An 18,889-nucleotide genomic window follows, 5' to 3' on the forward strand; every position below is an offset into this window, starting at 1 on the left:
TACAATAACGTTTTCTTATTCGTTAGCTCAACAACTTCTGTTTGCTAGTTCAAGTTGAGTGATCCAACATGTCAACCACTAATTTTAATTTTGTGCATCATTGGGGATTTACATCAATTTATCGGCCATTGTCTTAATCCTTTTGATTCCTGCTTTCTACAAATAAGAAAAGTTGTGCAAATATGATCATATGCGGTAGTGAAGGCACGCCATATTTTTCACACAGGCCATTTAAAAATCAAATTTTATCAAACAAAGTTAATAAATATCATAGAAAACCTTTGTCAGAAAGTCTTAACTTTGCATGGTAAAAATAGGGCTACTACCCTATTTGATAAAGCAATATTTATTTTGACTTGTTTGCCAATAAAAATCTCGTTAACTAATAAATCTGTAGAGTTTTCAAATGCACATACATCTTTAAATAGGGTCTTGTTTGACATAGCAGAAGTATGTATTTTTTTTAATGTCTTTAGTGTGACGAAGTGAGGTCTAGATTCACTATAAATAAGCGAAAGGGGAAAATATTTTTTGTTTCAAGCATACCAATAAATTTGAAGCATTTTGTCCCACTTTTTTATAAAATTGTGGACATTTTTTATGGGGGGGGGGGGTCGGAAGAGGGGGGAGGCTGAATAATTACGTCGTTTATATTATAAAGATGTATTTTTAAAATCATTACATTTGGAATTCACTAAAATGTTCGCCAGTTAAAATTTGTCTTAAAATGCGAAAATTTTCTATAAATAGTGAAGGCAGTCAGTAGTCAGTCCGTAACAGATAAATAATAATAATAATAATTCTTGTTAGAATTGGCCCGTCGAGTTTAAACTTGGCATTGTTGTTCCTTTAACAGTTAAACAGACCAACTAACCATTCCTTTGATTGCAATAACTTTTTATGGAAGTCCTAACTTTATTGATTTGTACCACCAAAAAAAACATTACTAAAAGTACATATTGATAAATTCATTATTAAATCGTCAATTTGATTAATTATATGAATATTAAAATGTGTGGTATAATGGCCGGAACATCCTTGACACCAAATTAGTTAAATGAGCGCTAATTTACATCCCCGCTGGGAGACTTCGCCAGCTAATTAATTAGTTTATTAATTTAACTAATGCCTTCCCCCCCAGCCATAACCCTAAGCTTCTCTAACTTTAAAGAAGATTTTTTGGGTGAGGGTTTATTAAACTAGCTCCTAAAGTGTAGAACAGCGTTTTCTTATTCGTTGGCTTTAACACTTTGGGGACTTTTTGTGAATTCTGATTATCATTAAATTAAGTATTTAAACGTTTTAACCATCAATTGTAATATACAGAAGAGGTAATTTTTATTTATCATCATTTGGGATGTACATCAATTCATCGGCCATTGTCTTATCCCTTTAGATTCATGGCGGAACACTTAATCCAACCGTTTCCGAGATCTTATTGGACAGGTACACAGTTACAATTAACAAATTTTTTAGTTTAGAATAAAAAGTATCAATTTAATTTGAAATAAATGTTTTGAATGAATAGAACAATTCTATTATGCTTATGTAAATAGGGTAGTAGAAAGATAAAGAGTCGAAGAAAATTGTTTTTGTAAAACATGCTTCGCACCTCGCTTATAGGTAAGGATTGGAACTAGCATAAAACTACTCCAAGACATCGAACCAGCACTTTCTGAGTACTTTAGACTTAGACAAAAAATACTTACTTATTTTATATTATAGGTAGTATAGCAAACCATTTAGATCTAAAAAGATAGATAGAAAAAGAGAGAGAGGGTAGTATACGTAGATGGATGAAAAAATGACAAATGAAAAGAAAGAGAGATAAAAAGATAATTAAAAGAATAAGAGATAAAAAAGAAATATGTACTATACATCACACACAAATACACACGCACACAATCTTAAAAATATCTTTTATTCAACAACGAATGAGGAAAGAGGTTAGGATAAAAAAGGAAATTAACTTCCCTTGCGGGGTTCTGAAAATAGCCTTAAAGCATAGTATAACTGTAGAATTACAGCTTTTTTAGTCTAATACTGTACTGTCACGCTACTGGGATTGATACACTTTAGGATCTGCTTTTGTATGATCTATTTTTCATACAGATTTAAACTGTATAAAATATATCATTATTATATGCTGTAGTTTAAATTAGGATTGTAAGGATTGGTTTATAGCAGATGGAATTAAGCTCTCTCCAGTTAGATTTTTCTACCCTCGTAATCTCTTTTTATGTTGTTAACAGGCATTCCAAGACAGACATCCTATTGCTTTTAAAGATGTTTAAAATGAGCCTTCAACGTCTACGGGAAGATGATTCATATTTTTAACCCCCAAAATTTTTTTAATGTGGGGGGGGGGGGGAGAGGGGTTGACTAAGATTTTAAATTAGCCATTTTCTCTAAAATGATAATTTTAAAAATCTGTTAGTAGGTTAGTTGGAATTAAGAGACAAACAGACAGACATACATCTAATCTTTTTCTATAGAATTTCTAAAAGTTTAGAGTAGCGTTGCCTACAAGCATAAAATCTTTTTTTATAAAAAGTAGGAAATTTAAAATTAAACGGTCATTAAATTTGATCATTATACTTTAAAAAGGAGTTTTTAACCTTTTTTGATTCACGTGCCTGACAAAACAGGGGATAATATTCCCAAAGATGATCATAAGAATGTAACAGACAAAAATATTAAAAAAACTCTTTGTCTTCCTATTATATTATTTGTTTTTCAAAAACTGTTTAAAGCGGCTTTCAAGAAATTTGAAGATTTTTAAATTATGTGCAGCTACTTTATAATATAACTAGCAGCTAAACCATACCTTTAAAAAATAGATAAAAACCTGCCCAGGACTAAAAACGCTTCCCTTAAAATCCTTCGGTTTAACGGTTAGCAATACCTTAGCGGATAAAAAGACAGACAGACATAATACCTATTTTATTAAAAGAAGTGATTTCCTCAAATTACATAAAGACCAAAACAAACTTTAAATTTTTTTTGTAAATCTTGTTTTAGATCAGGTTAAGTTAATCAAGGGCTTAGAGAGCCTTCAGAGATACTTCGATCCAAGTAAATTGGGCCCCTATATGGTTAGAGTCTCCTCTGAAATTAAAAACCTTTCTGCTTAAAAATTCCATTGTATAAATATGTTCTCGTTCATATTTTTGTTCAAATTATACCCCTTCATTGAATTTAATTTTTAATTAAGGCAAGTTTTTTGTTTCAGTTCTCCTTGGGGAGGGAGGTGTTAACTGATAAATATAAATAGTTGTACAGGGACGATAACGATTTTTACATGAAAATTGGTAATAATTTTTTTGTTTGTAAGTTAAGATCTCGTAAACCATACAACTGATTGAGTTCTTCATTTTGGGGAGCTTTACATAAATCCTTGGTTTGATTGTACTATTTATAAAAAATTGTCCCGAGAATCTGATTGTTTTAAGCTATATTTTTGCCTCTTCAAATATAAAGCCATAAACGCCCCCAAAAGCACATTTTACAATTTAATCTAATATGTTGTTTTCGTCATTTGTTTTTGAGAAAAAATGTCAAATTCCTGACTTTTTGTTCCATTTAAGTTTTAAAATACAGAGAAATTTGCCTTTTCATCGAGAGCTAAAAAACTATAGATTTTTAAAACACCTGGAAATTTTTAGAGATAATACTTTTAATGAAATACGCTTTCAGTAGTGCAGCAACCCTACAAGGGTCAGTCTGTACGTCCATCAATCTCTTTCTATCTCTCTCTATCTATATATATTTCTTTCTATGTTTACATCTTCCATCACATCTTTCTCATTTTCTCAATCTATCTATCTATCTTGTGTATCTCTTTTTTGCTTTCGCTCTCTCTCTCTCTTTCTCTATCTATCTGTTGTATCTCTTTTTTGCTCTCGCTCCCTTTCCCTATCTTTCCGTTTCTGTTTTTTCTATTTGTCTCTCTTTCAATCTCTCTCTTTTGCTTTCTCTTTCTCTCTATCTATCTCTTTTTTCTCCCTCTCCCCCAGTTTCTCTAACTATCTCCCTCTGATAGGGTACCAAGTAGTAATGCCACGTCTCGCGGTCGGAGCGGTCATGCGTCATATTGGAAGGGTGACGCAAATTTTAGATCTCAGTTTCCGCAATTTGATTTACTATTTTTCACTATAAGATAAAAGCGATGCTCTCAAGATTTAAATTTAATTCGCTATAATAAAAAGATTTACTATTTTTTATCTATTTATTTGTGTCACCCCTCCAACCTGACGCATGACGGCGTGAGACCGGGAGACGTGACATTATTTTGTTCACTATCCTCCCTCTCTTTCTCTCTCTTAATATTATTTTATAAGCTACGCAAATATTAAACGCAATCTTTCTTGTTTCACATTTAATGTGGTAACTTTAACGACTAAATAAAGAGACATCTGAAATTTAACATTAAAAAAATATAATAGTTATAATCTTATGATTGTACATTTTTATATTCGTAGAAAGCTGGATATAATTCGGTGCTAGACATAGTTTTTTCGTATGGATGAAAACCGGTTCCTATCCACCGGATTCGAATGAATACGAGAATAGTTATTTCTCGAATCGTATTATAAACGGCTTTCCGCGGATATAGAATGTACAATTATAAGATTAAAACCAGTTTTTTAGCTAACAAAAATGGTTTTAATCTTATGATTGTACTTCGTAGAAAGCTGGATATAATACGATGCTAGACATAGTTTTTTCGTATGGATGAGAACCGGTTCCTATCCACCGGATTCGAATGAATACGAGAAACATAATTATATAGACTCCTAAACTATAACTATGATTTCAATAAGAAATCATAAACGGTAGGATCGATTGGTGTACTTTTTGTGGTGCTTCCGTTTAGATTCTGGGCATGTTTTAGGCTATTTTGCATTAAGGAATATGGTTGTTTGGTAGGTGTTAATTTCTGAATGCCCTGGCGTTTTAGACATTTATTTTATGTTGAAAAATAATATCTTTATGAATGAAACTTAATCCAATTGCCATTTAAAAGTATGCTAATTATTTTAAAAGCCTTAAATTTATATTTTATTTTATTTAAAGTTAGTGTGTTGGTTGTTACTTTAGACGGTTGACTTGAACTTTAGACTTTAGCATTTATACACTTAGTGTAAGTCTGTTCGTTCGTCACTACGCAATGTTATCTTGTAAGCCATGTAAAGAGGGAGGTACATTTGAGTATGAATATTACTGGTCCTTGACGTTTTATAAACACGTTCCTTTATTTGATCACAAAAAAAATATTAGGGACTGTTTTGAATTCTTATTGGTTAGTGCCAAATAACAGTGTCCAAACTTTTCCACCGATTATTATAATTTAAAGAGGAGGTAACTTTGTTTGGTGATACACATCAATTTATCGTCCATTGTCTTATCCCGCAAGATCACTAATACATTTTAACAGTTTTTCCTTTATTGGGGTTTTTGAACCCCCCCTGAAGTAAAAAACGCGCACGCCCTTGAGTAAGCTAGTATATTGAATATTGAAACAAAAGCTAATTTAAGCAATTTATCATTTTATTCAAAACTTAACAAAATCACTAAAAAGGTCTTTCTAAAAATAGGCGTTTTTGCTCTTAGTAAAAGTGAAGCTTTTCTATAATTTGTCGTGTAGCTAAAAATAAATCTTAATATGCTGGGAGGGAAAGGATAATGAAGATTAAAATAATCTACGCCATTTTTTCTATCTAAATGCTACGAAAGTAGATATTTTACATACAAAATCATTGGGGGAAAGAATATTTTTTCTCCTAATTTAGTATCTCGGCATATTTCTTAAAGTAACAATGGCAGAATTTCATACTGGAAAGAAAAAAATAAAACAGAAAAATTATATTTTTGACTTCCATATCTTTGATTACTTTTATAGTTTTCATTAAAGTATCTGGATGTAGCTTTGTTTGTCCTTTATTATCTCGAAAACGTCTGGAATGCTTGGTAATAATGGTGGTGAGGTGTTATTCAAGGGCATCCCCTCTCCCCTCACATAAGATCATTTACATTTAAACACATGTAATAAAATAAATTTAACATAGATTTAAAACCTTTTAAAATGATTTTGCTATGTGGTAAACCGATATACCAAAACTATGTATGAAAACAAGAATGTTTATGTACAGTTGTAGTCTTGATTTTGATATGAAATAAATGATTGATTTATTATAAAGTAGTAGGATTTCAGCCAATCTGACCTCTAAGATCTAGTAAACGGGCAGACTAATCGCTTAAGGTTTAGTTTTGGTCAAGGGGAGGTTTTATATAAAGGTGAGGGGGAAGGGAGCGAGAAAATGACCACAAAAAAAATCTCAATTCCAACATTTTTATCTTAATCAAAAATAGATGTTTTGGGAGGGGGAGGATAAATCAACCACCTTGAAAATATCTAGTTTCTTTTTTAGGCATTTACATGTTTATGCTAGAATACAATTTTAAAACCCTTGACTAACAAATCAACATAAACAATTTGTAGTGTATCTTTGCTACTTAAAAAATAAAGACAGTAGATAGAAATTTATTTGTGTTTAAAGATACACTCTTCTATTTCAATATGTTTGTCTTGAAAAATGTCAGCTTGAAATGAATAATAAGAACAAAAATATTAAGTCATAAGACTACAGACCATAAATTTATATTCACTCACAATTATAGTTAACAAAATTACCCCTATTTTAAATTAAAATTATTTTTAAAATAGCTTGGGACACGTCTAGTTTGTTAAACCAAATAAAAATCGAATAAGTCTCAAAGAATTTAAGCTAGAGAATGCGTTTGTAAGTCTTTGGGGACCAGTAAAATTTACAGTCTAATATCTTTTCCTTCCGTGTTTCATATATCAATAAAAACTGTCATAAGCCTCTACCTTTAATAAGCAAGAAATCATAAAATATACATTAATATAGATAGAAATTTTAAGCGTTTTAGTAATTAAGTAAATTTGTTTTTACTTGATTTATGAAAGGGTGTGCTTTTATCTACGCATATGCGGCATATCAGAAGAAATGCAAATGATTACACTACAAATAACTACTTTTTAACTCATTTGGAATTACGTTCTTTTTTTGCGATTACTATAATTTAAAGTAGTAAATTTTTTTTTGTTTAAATTTTTTTATTGACCTAATTAATTATTTTACTATTTCCGGTAAACTTTATAGGAACCCTTGGCAGGATTTTGGCCATTTTATGTCCTTTTAAGATGTCCCTACGATCTAATGATGAGTCAACTAAAAAGATAAGATATAAGAAAGTGAATGCAAACTTGTATTTATATATGTAGATTAAACATAAACAAAGAATATCATGTCCATCGTTACAGGTAAGGAGGAGGCATTGGACTTTAAAAAATACGTGTACCCAAAGCTTTAAAACACTTTTATCTCATGTGTCTTATTGAAACTTTAAATTTATTGGAACTTGGTTGATGCAATCTAGCAGTGTCCAAACTTTTTAAACAATAATTATAATCTATAGGAGTGGTAATTTTGTCTTATCTTCACAGATTATATTAGATTAGACTGAGTAAATTCTGTAGAGTCAAAACTATTATTATAGAGTATTATGGACTGTTTAATTACAGTTTCATGTAGACGGAGCAATTAAAAAAAAACTATCAACAATATATCCTTACACAAAAAAACTAATGTTATATTTAAATTGTAGATTAGCTGTGCTCTTAAAAGCATTAAATCAAAATAAAACAATGTTTAAAAATTAATAAATTATTACGCTCTGGTTAAAAACCAAGGATATTGTAATTTGATATAGATGTAGAAATTTAAATAAATAGATAGATTTTATGGACACAAAAAGGAGAAAAAAGGTAGCTAGAAGAGAGAGAGAGAAAAGGAGAGAGTTGGTAAGCGATAGGGAGAAGGAAAATGAGAGAGAGAGTTGGAAGAAAAGAAAAAAAGAATGATAGATAAATAAAATAAGAAAGTGTTGAAGGAGAGAAAAATGTAAAAGAAGAGAGATAGGTAATTAATAAAAGATATATTTTTTAGGTTTGTTAGAAAACAAAACCCTTAGGAAGCTACCATACAAAGATCATTATTAAGGTAAGTTCTTTATTTCATTTCAACAATGTAGTACCCAACTTTTTTTTGCCAACAATTTAGATAACATTGTGATATAACTTTGGGCAAGCGTAATTTACAGTCCAATATTCCCTTCCTCCCTGAAAAAAACTTTTCATTGGCCTTTCCCTTTCATTTAAAATCCCACTCATAAATGGTGCTTTTCAATACATCGAAATAAACTACATCAAATAAACCGCTGTGATGGTTATATTTGAAAAAAGTACAGCAAATTACTAAAAAACGCAAACACAGATATTTCATAAATTTAGACTGTGTAGATACTTAATCCTAACTTATCCTGACGAACTCTTTGTAAGACGTACGTAACTAATACATCATTTAGCTTCGCTACTTTATGACGTTATTGTCTACCCACCTCCAAAATTGTCTCTCTATATTTCTATTTCTTTGGTAAGCATTAACTTTCGCAAAGATATCATACAATTAAATCATCGTTATCACAATATCATTAATATCAAGTCGCTTTGAACTGCGACATCTCTGATAAATTGGTATTGTATCTTTTTAGCGAAAATGAAACACAATGCGGATGTAATAATAATACGCGAAAGTGAATACACACCTCTTTCTTCTGGTCATTCTTAAATGTATGGTCATAAAAATTTGGCAAGTGTAATCTGGTATAACTCATAAATTGCGAATCCTAATAACAGCGCTATAAAACTTATAAAGGGTGTTTAAAAAAAAACCAATCGCTTCACTCTTTTCATTATAAATCCTACAGTTTTGGTCAAAAACTAACAAAAAATGACCGAAATCATGTCCAAACAATGACAATGAGAAAACACTAATGAATTTTGATTTTACTCATCTCTCCTGAGCACTACAGTTCGAGTCCTAGCCCTTGTGGAAAATTTTTCTCTACATCAAGAGTGCATATTTTATTACAAATTAAGACAGTTTTGTCTGTTTTAAAAAAGAATAAACTGTCTTAAAGTACTTGAAATCTTTTAGATAGACCCCATAATGTATTGAGTTTTTGATGGGGCATATAAAGACCTTTCTATAGACGTCTTAACCAGATTTCTGACTCAATCCTTGCCAATTGGGCATCAAAAAGACAGACCCATCAAACATTGAGATATGACTGCACTGTCTTTTTAAAAAAAGAACAAACAGTCTTAAGTACTTAAAATCTTGTAGTTAGAACCCATAATGTTTAGAATTTTTCATGGGGCATGTCAAGAGCTTTCTATAGACACCTTAATCAGGTTTCTAACACAATCCTAGCCATTTTGACATCAAAAAGAAAGATCTGTCAAACATCAAGAACTAGAGAGACCTGTCATGTCTAAATGTTTGATGGGTCTGTCTTTTTAATCCCAAATTGGCTAGGATTGAGCTAGAAACCTGGTTAAAGTGTCTATAGAAAGCTCTTGACATGCCCCATGAAAAATTCTAAACATTATGGGTTCTAACTACATAATTTTAAGTACTTAAGACGATTCGTTGAATTCTAATCTCCATGTAAGGAAAAATTCTCCACAAGGGCTAGGACTCGAGCTGTAGTGCTCAAAAGAGGTTAGTAGAAATCAAAATTCAATAGTGTTTTCTCATTGTCATTACTTGGACATGATTTGGGTCATTTTATGTTAGTTTTTGACTAAAACTGTAGGGTTTATATTGAAAAGAGTGAAGCGATTGGTTTTTTTTTAAACACCCTTTAACTAATGGTGTCAAATAAAAGTTCTCTACTGAAACAACATTAATTTTTTTGTCGACTATTTACAGTAAATGAAGTGGTGTGGACTGAAATTTTACCTTCTTAACCATATTCCAGTTACATTGATAACAAATATTTACCAAATAGTATAAGAAATTGGTGCGCTATTTATGTAAACACAAATTATGAGTAAAGCCGTGCAATCATCTTTTGGCAAATAATTGTCTTTCTAATAGAGGTGCCTCAATTAACAGATAGGGGTTTGAATTCCCGTTTTGGTATATAGTACCCCTTTATTGGCCCGCCCTAAATCGTATATATGTTATTATATCAATAAATGTATAAGTATAGATGTATAACCCAGACAACTACCTGGCCCAAGTTGTGGGGTTTGTGAAATTTTTTTGTCTGCTAGCAAATTGTTTTCTGCATTTTTGTAGTGACTTGGCTGTGTTTGTATTTCAGATGCCATTGGCTGATATTAAAGGACCCAGTTGAAAGTTGAAAAAAGGGGGGGGGGGAGGTTCAAATGTGTAAGGAAAGTATAAACAGATTATTTTAATGCTTTTTGTAGAATTAAAAATTTCTCTCCTTCGCCCAAAATAATTTAGGGAGATATATTCCAAAAATAAAAAGTAAAAAATGACATGAAATCTACAAGAAACCCACAGATATTGAGGGATAGGAAATGGACGATAAATTCATTTACATTCCCAATGATGATAAAAATAATTACCCCTTCTATAGATTAAAATCATAGAGTGAAAAACTGCCAGTTTAATCCAACCAATGAATTAATAATTCAACCTAAAATTTAAAGCCAGCACTAACTGAGAGAGCTTGTTCGAAAAACTTTGGATGCAAGTATTATTTAAATTCTGATGTACTCTCCGCTCTAAATATCGCATTGCCAAAGCTTTTCTGTCAGTCAAATGTTTTTTTGGGTGGTACGTCACAACTTTCTTCATATTGTACTGACTCATTAAAATCTAGGGATAGAGAAACAGACTAAAACCATCCTGGTACTATGTTAAGCTGCGCTTAAATACAGAACTAAATCAGTCTATATTGGGCAGCGAAATCTTAATGGACAAACAAAAAACATTTCTTTTGAACGGGTAATATAATTTGTAGAGAAGCTTTCCGTTTGACAAATCTGTTGAAATAAGACCATATAAGCCATGTAACTTAATATCTCCAAATTAAAAAGATATTTTCTAAATCCCTTAACAGACAGACAAACAAACAGTCAGACATAGACATAGAAACGAGACAGACTTAAATTATGTCTGATTTAAAGATTATTTGTAATCTAATATATTTAGTATTTTATTTATGAGACGAAAACTATGAAATAATTGTAAGTGGTGAAGCAACTCTATAAGTTACCATGTCTGTCTATGTGTCTGTACTGAAACAATATCTTTCTCTTTTTCAATATACGTCCTTATTATTATAAAGGCACAGGGATCTTTGAGATAAGACAATGGATGGTACATTGTTGTACATCCCCCAAATATGATAAACAAAATTGTCCCTTTTAAAGATTGAAAATTTCGGACCAATCATCTTTATACTAAAGTAACAGGATGTTTGTCAGTGTGTTTGTATGTTTGTACTGAAGGATCTCGCTAACCGCTCAACCGATATGATTCTACTTTACAAGGTAGCTTCTCATAGGTCCTGGGAAGGTTTTTAACTATTTTGGAGGAGGGTACCACCACCCTTCCAAGTGAAATCACAAAAAAATCTAATTTATTTCTTACACAGAGAGGCACTGTACTTGATAAAGTTACAAATATTTTAAAACCAACCATCCAAAAAATACAATACTATTTAACTTAGTCGTCCTTGTTTAAAACTTTTCCCTCAAAAAGAAAGCAATGAATAAAAGTAATTTATTACAACAAAAAACATATGAATTAATCAGTTTATATTCTAACAAGGAAAATGCTAATTAGTTTGACCAAAAAATAGCCATAAACTTGCTAATTAAGCCTCATATAAAGATTGGTGTATTATCCTTTCTGCCTATAGTCATTCTATAATTCGTAAAAAGACAAAAATGTGGCTGGTACCCAAAGTTTTTAATTCAACTCTATCATTCTGTGACTTAAAAATTGGTACTTTTATTAGATCTCCATTAGTTAGTCCAATCTTTAGTGCCAACTTTTGTACCAATAGTTTGAAGAAGGGATAATTTTGTTTATCATTCTTAGATATGTACCGCAATTTATCATCCATTGTCTTATCCCTTCCAAAATTCAATATTCCAATGTATAATTTGCTTCTTTTGGTAGATTTTACATCGATAAGAATGTTTTTCGGATTAATTTTTTGCTATTGTCCCCTCTCTCTTTATGATTTGGTATAAGCTGATTATAAATTTTCCATAATTAGTATCTGTGTCAAAAAAGTTAAAAAATGATTTTTCATTTTTTCAAATCATCAAAGTTAGCAAAAGCTTTTTTGAGTTTTTAGTTGCGGGTGTACTTCAGAAGCAAACCTGGCTGTCTATCTTTCTTTAATCAAAATTTTTTCTATCTACATATTTCGCAATCTTACTATCCCTGATAGAAATCTCGCTATCTCTTTCTTACTATCCATCAATCTCTTTATTTCGTTCTATCTCTCTCTCTATTGTTGTATGCTGATAATACCTACAGCTACGTCAGACTTGTATTGTAGCTTTGCTACTTTAAAAACTTTGGGGATGGGAAATTAACGGCAGTATTTTTAAAGAAAGTTGATAAAAGTCCCCAAATGTATTGTAGTTTATTTTTAGCAATGATTCTACTTTATATGTGATCATGTCTGTCATTCCGTCCGTCTGTTCTGTACTTCTTTCTGTTTTTTGTAATGCTGCTCTATATTCGGTTCTCTCTTATTTCATATAACTTTATTTCTCTCTCTCTCTCTCTCTCTCTCTCTCTCTCTATCTATCTATCTATCTATCTATCTCTTTCTCTCTCTCTCTCTCTCTCTCGATTTCTCTCTGTTTCTCTATCTCACTCTTTTGCCCTTACAATGTGCTTTACTACTATTGGACGTAACTGTACTTGTTCCAATGCCATACAAACAAAACATGATTCAAATTTCATTAAAATATGTCCGTGTCCTATATAGGCCTGGAAGAGAAATGATGATCAGAAATAATCCCTAATATTAGAGATCATTTTCTAACATACCATAATCGACATTTGGACAGGGCGTTTCTCTAATCTTACATAATACAGTAACTGGATGTTTGTATGTATGTTTGTTTATTGTTTCTCATTTTAATGGAACTTATTCTCATTGTAAGGCAATTTTTAGGCTTTTGCAGTAAAATGTTTTTTTCCTCTAAATAATTTGATAGTAATAATTGCTGCGCCCCTCGGGGCTTTTTTCAAGGGATGTGGGAGGGGGAGCTTCACATCTGAAGATTTTCAGTAAAAAAATGGATCTTTGCAGTGGTTAGCGAGATTTTAAGTGACAAACAAGCTTTATAACTATTTGTAGTTTTAATGAAACATATATATAGCTCATATTTCATCAGGCTTTGGTCATTTTAACTCAAAATTAACGATCATTTTTAATAGCGAAGCTTTTCTACATTTAGATGTGTCCGTTTGTCTATATGTCTGTCTATCAAACTTATAGTTTATATCGTATATGTTTCAAATTTTGCAAGAGGATTTTTGTAAAAATGAGGTACAATCACCAATAGGAAGTTTGATTTAAGCGAGTAAGAATTTAATTTATGTTATTGTTATTCCTAGTTCGATAAGACACAGTAATATAAGCGTAGCATCTCTATAAGTATTTATATTCACATACTCTAGTCTTATTTATGCTTTGTTGAACTTAGCTTTTATGAATGTTGTCATCCTTGTTTTTCATACTGTTAAGTATCATTTTCTTTATGAAGTATTAACGTTATAAGAAATTTAAAATTTACAAATTACCCATGCAGGGAGGGGGGGAGTTGACATTGGACTGAAATTGTACTTACACCCAAGGTTTAATGAACCTGTCTTCTAATTCGTTAGCTCAAAATCTTTTATTAATTTTAGTGATTGGTTGTTTCATACTAGCAGTGTTTAAACTTTTTAACCATTAATTATAATCTACTTAAGGGGTAATTTTGTTCTTGCTCAATGGGGATTTACATCATTTTATCGCCCATTATCTTATCATGCTCTCTCTCTCTCTCTCTCTCTCTCTCTCTCTCTCTCTCTCTCTCTCTCTCTCTCTCTCTCTCTCTCTCTCTCTCTCACTCTCTCTTGCACTCACTAATTATCCCTATTTGATAGAATTCCCAGGCCATCCCAAAAGTTTTGACAGGTTCAAACCTGACACTTGCATATTAGGCTTGACAGGGATGCGTTATGGGTGCCAATTAGTCACAGGGATACAAGGATCCAGAACAAAAATCCCCATTTTTAAAAAAAATTTTCTCATTGGTAAAATAATTTGGAGATAGCATTATGAATCTTAAGAGATAATTTAATGGACGATTAATTGAACCCCAATGATGATTAACAAAATTACCCTTTACATTTATTCATATAGCCAAAGAATGAGAATAAGTATATAAAACTTTCGGTATTAGCGTAACTTACAGACAATTGACCCCTAACCCTGTAAAATTGCCCTTATTAGTGAAGATCAGGGTTAGGGCAATTGACGATAAATAATATTCCTTCCCCCCCCCCCTCTCCCGTTAAAGTGTTTTATATTTAATTTTTTCTTTGGTGTCATTATTTACTATGTCGATAATATTATGTCATCTTTTTATTAAGGTAATTGAAAATTGATAGATATTTTTGTTATGTCTAGCCTCTAGGGGCTTTTCCAAAAGAGTTTTGATCAAACAAATTTTTCGTGTTTTAGATTTTAAAGAAAATTTAAAAAAAAATTTGGTGAGGGGGTATTTTTCATTTTTTGGAGGTTTAGGGGTGTCCAACCACCCAAGAAAATAGTTATAAATCAGACAGATAGTCATCGTTCTATTTTGTATTATAGATTTATAGTCGACATAATTTTTGAAAATTCATGTAAAAACAATGTCCACAGTTTTAACTGTGTAGTTATACTACTTGATATCCATATTTAATTTTTTGTTTCAAAATTCCAGTTTTATTTGCTACAATGTTTTGCCATAGGGATAAGACAATGAACGAATAATATATGTACATCCCTATTTTATAAAAACATTAACATATTATGCAGATTAAAACTAGCTTAGACCAATCAAGAAATATAAGAAGTACTCAAAGTTTTTAAGCCAAAAAATGAGATAATATGTTTATAAAATCTTGGGTACTGGCATAATTTATAGTCCAATGCCCCCTCCCTCCCCTGGCTTTTCTTGATTATTATTTCTTAACTTTTTTTCTGCATCCAACTGATTTTTAGAAAATTTCTTTTGACCGAAAATTTTCCTTTTTCAGTGTTAAATTGTTAAAAATTAAGAAGCCAAACGTGATCTATCAACTATTGACAGATTTTTGGTAGTTTCCTCTTGATTTGTATTTGAACCACCGTCCCCTTTCCTGTATTAAGAGCTCTAGCAAGGGATCTTAAGGGATAAGCCAAAGGACGTTTAATTTGTGCAGCTAAATGATTGGTTAAAAAGTTTAGATATTTTATGCCAACCAATCAAGATTAGATAAGAGTTCCCAAAGTTTTTAACAAAGGTAAAGATAAATGTTTAATGTATGGGGGGGGGGGGGGGGGTAGGAAATATATATCTTAAGCTTATAAAAGGAATTTTTTTTAAGTTTTAGACATGAGGTGATAACGGAGCGGAGAAGCTCTATAGGTCAATATTCAGGGATAAGACAATAGACGATAAATTGAAGTAAGCCCAAATTATTCGTCGAAAAGTTTCCTCTATTTTTTAAAAAGTATTCAAGATTTGATGAAAGCTCAAAGTTTTTGAGCTAAAAATGAAAGAACTTTAGGACTAGTAGAATCTAAAGTCCAAATTCTTCTCTCTCCCTGTTTTAAAACCAATTAAAATTACATTTTTATTATGTGTGAAATTCTATAGGTTTTATTTAATGTGTGTGTGTGTGCGTGCGTGTGTGTTTATACAGGGATTAAGGAATAAGACAATGTCATTCTATTAAGCCAAATGGTTCTGCTCATACTGTATACTCTTAAATATTTTAATATGGATTTCGAGTTTTAAAGTCATACGTTTTATAATTAAATACAGTATTTTATTATATGGTACTAGTGGTTATTTAAAGAAGTTCAGTATTCGAAGGGACAGATAGGGAGGGGAAAAACAGCCTAAAAGAATCCTAATCTCAAGTCTCAAGTATTAAGTCTTAAAATGAAATAGTCAAAAACCATCTCGGGACTAATGTTAAGCTTCCCTTAATTGAGAATTCCTTCAGTTCAGTAGTTATCGAAATCTTAAGCTACAGACAACAAAACTTATTATTTTATTTATTCTTTGAGCCCGTTACTTAATTCTAGCCATATTGTATCGAAGGTTATTTATTGATTGTCCATTACCCTATCCGTATATCCCTGGTTGTTATGTGAATTGCTGTCAAATGAATTATAAAAAATAAAGATGATTTAAAATTTCTCTTCTTGTACTTAATAACACATTTAAAACAACTTATAAGTATTATTTATTTATTTACAGAATTTTTATTATTGAAGAAAAGTCCCTTCAAGGTAATGGCTAAGCCACCAAAGTTGCAAAAAAGATCAATAGGAAAAATTTGAGAAATCATGGGGCGAAAAATTATGAAACTATCTTAATGTGGTTTTTTATTTCTACTGTTTCTCAGTTGGGTGCTTTGCGAAAATAGTGGGGTAATTGGGGGTAATTTCAAGAAGAGAGAGGACTGTTAATTATTCTAGTTTTCAAAGTTTTATAATTACTTTATTTTATTCGTTGTCTTACAAACTTTAGGATGTTTTATTAAATGATTGGTTGGTTTCAAATAATAGTGTCCATACTACAAAGAAAAATTATTGTACAAAAAAATTTATTTAAATCCTATTATATAAAGTAGTTTTATGTTTGTACCTAAAGATCTTAGTAACCACTGAACTGATTGATTTGTTTTCTTTGAAAATGCTTCATATATGTTCTAGTATGGTTTTAGGCTTTTAAATATCTTAATTTAGGTCTTAGTGAAAGTGCCTTGGCCCAAAACAGCCATAACTCAAGACAATACTCAATTAGGACTTCTAGTCAAAATTCTATCCAATGAAAGTGTTGGTTATTTCCATTACTTTGGATATTGGGGCCTTAAACATATTATAAAGTTTTTGTTAGTGATGTAAAGTTTTACCCCATACTACCATATTAACAATATACTCAGTGGGGAGTGTTATAGATATTGCTATAATAACAATTAATAATACTTTATTATTAAAACATATTGTTAAATAATTATTTTAAGGTCTAGTTGGTTTTAATAATGTTATTTATAGTCAATACCTGCCAAATTAGGGGTAGTAGGAGGTATTTCAAAAGATAGCGTAAGGATCAATCTTTATAATAAAAGGAAAATTTAAATTTTCTTTGGGGTACTTTTTTTCCAAGGGCGATTTCTCTTTCGAGTGTGGAGGAAAAACTCCCCCAAAATAGTTATAAACCTTACACTACCCTATAATGTTATATAAGGATTAGAATTGTATATTTTTATATTATTTATAATTTTTTACAGTTATAAAATTATAGGTTAATATCTTCTGTATGACATTTTAAAATTTCTAATCTCCAAAGAAAATTTTATTAAATGAAAGGATATGTAAATGGAATAAAATTACTTTTTTTTGTAGCGGCAGGTAAATTCAGGATCCGATTTTGACTGCATATATTTTATACATTTTTTAATTAATAAAGAATATATTTTTTTAAAAGGTTCGTTTACTAAAATGTATTTATGTTTTTGTCCTTGTACTTTTTAAACTTGCAGACTTTGCAGATATTCTCGGACTACTGGGTATTTGTCACCAAATGAAAGAGACGTTAGAGTGACGGTCATACTCTAATATAGTGTAACTTCGCTACTTAACAAAAATTTCGAAACTTTTTAATGACAAATTTGCAAATCGTTTTCTTTCTGAAAAAAATAAAGAACCTAAATGGGGGAAGTTAATCTCTATGGTCGTTTAGTGTCCAAATATGTTTCATTTTTACAGCAAATTAAAAATATGTACATAGCACATGCGTCCTCATAAAAAAAAACAGTTTTCGAAGGGTTACCTCTTAGGGTTTGATTTGCACCTGTCCCTTAGCCAAGGTGTCCTCATTTTTCCCCTTAAATCTTACATCTCATTATATAAAGTAGTAAAGGTTTTTTTTTGTCTAAAGCTTAAGATTTCAATAACTTAAAAACTATTTGAGTCCCGTCCTCCTATTAAGAGATGCTTTATAAAGTTCCCAGAATAAACTAATTTTTAAGGTTTTTTATGCTCTTTGAATTAAGATCCCTATTTTAGGGGTGCAGTCACTATTTTTTTAAATATGAGCAGAATGGACTAATTTTTGTGGTGGTTTAAGCTATTTTTTTTCTGGCCTTTGAATAAAGATCCCTATTTTACGGGTGCAGTCATTAATATTTGAAATAGAAGCAAAAACTTTTCTTTTCAATGGCCAGGCATACTAATTGAAAAAAATAGGGGTGGAGGTGGAGTAAACAATCCTCTAAATAGATTTTTGATTTCTACTTTTGCACTTTTTACTAAACCAATGTCTGTTAACGCACTTGTATTTTTTGCTGAAAAGTTGCAACACTGTTTTTAGTAAATTATGGTTTGATTTATGTTGAAATTTATCCCCTACTGATTTTTATTTGAGCAAGTGAACGAGATAGCTAAAGTGTTTCATCAACGCCGCGAACACTAAAAATGGATCGCCAATGGCAAAGGATGGAACAATGGACAATGAACCCATTGTTATGATAACCAAAAATATTCTTCTTACAGGTTATAATTATCGATATAATATAACCTTAATAGCCCAAATAAACAGCTTTACGCGGATAGCAAAATAAAAGAAAAATAAAGATTTTTATAGCCTTGATGTACCGAAGGCCCTGACCAACGAAAATGGTATTAATTATGTTTTTTTTTGTTA

The 18,889-nt window shown here is 30.9% G+C and overlaps 1 protein-coding gene across 1 annotated transcript in view; it reads left to right on the top strand.

The window, feature by feature from the left end:
• Window positions 1-18,889, top strand: part of LOC145305382 (uncharacterized) — a 153,751-nt gene that overhangs the window by 49,405 nt on the left and 85,457 nt on the right. The window contains exon 2 of the mRNA XM_080147000.1: window positions 8,034-8,087. The gene's annotated coding sequence lies outside the window, so the exon portion shown is untranslated. The remainder of the gene's footprint in view (window positions 1-8,033; window positions 8,088-18,889) is intronic.

This window comes from Acartia tonsa, chromosome 14 (genome assembly GCF_053477335.1).
Source record: "Acartia tonsa isolate MP-2025a chromosome 14, ASM5347733v1, whole genome shotgun sequence".
Lineage (NCBI taxonomy): Eukaryota > Metazoa > Arthropoda > Copepoda > Calanoida > Acartiidae > Acartia > Acartia tonsa.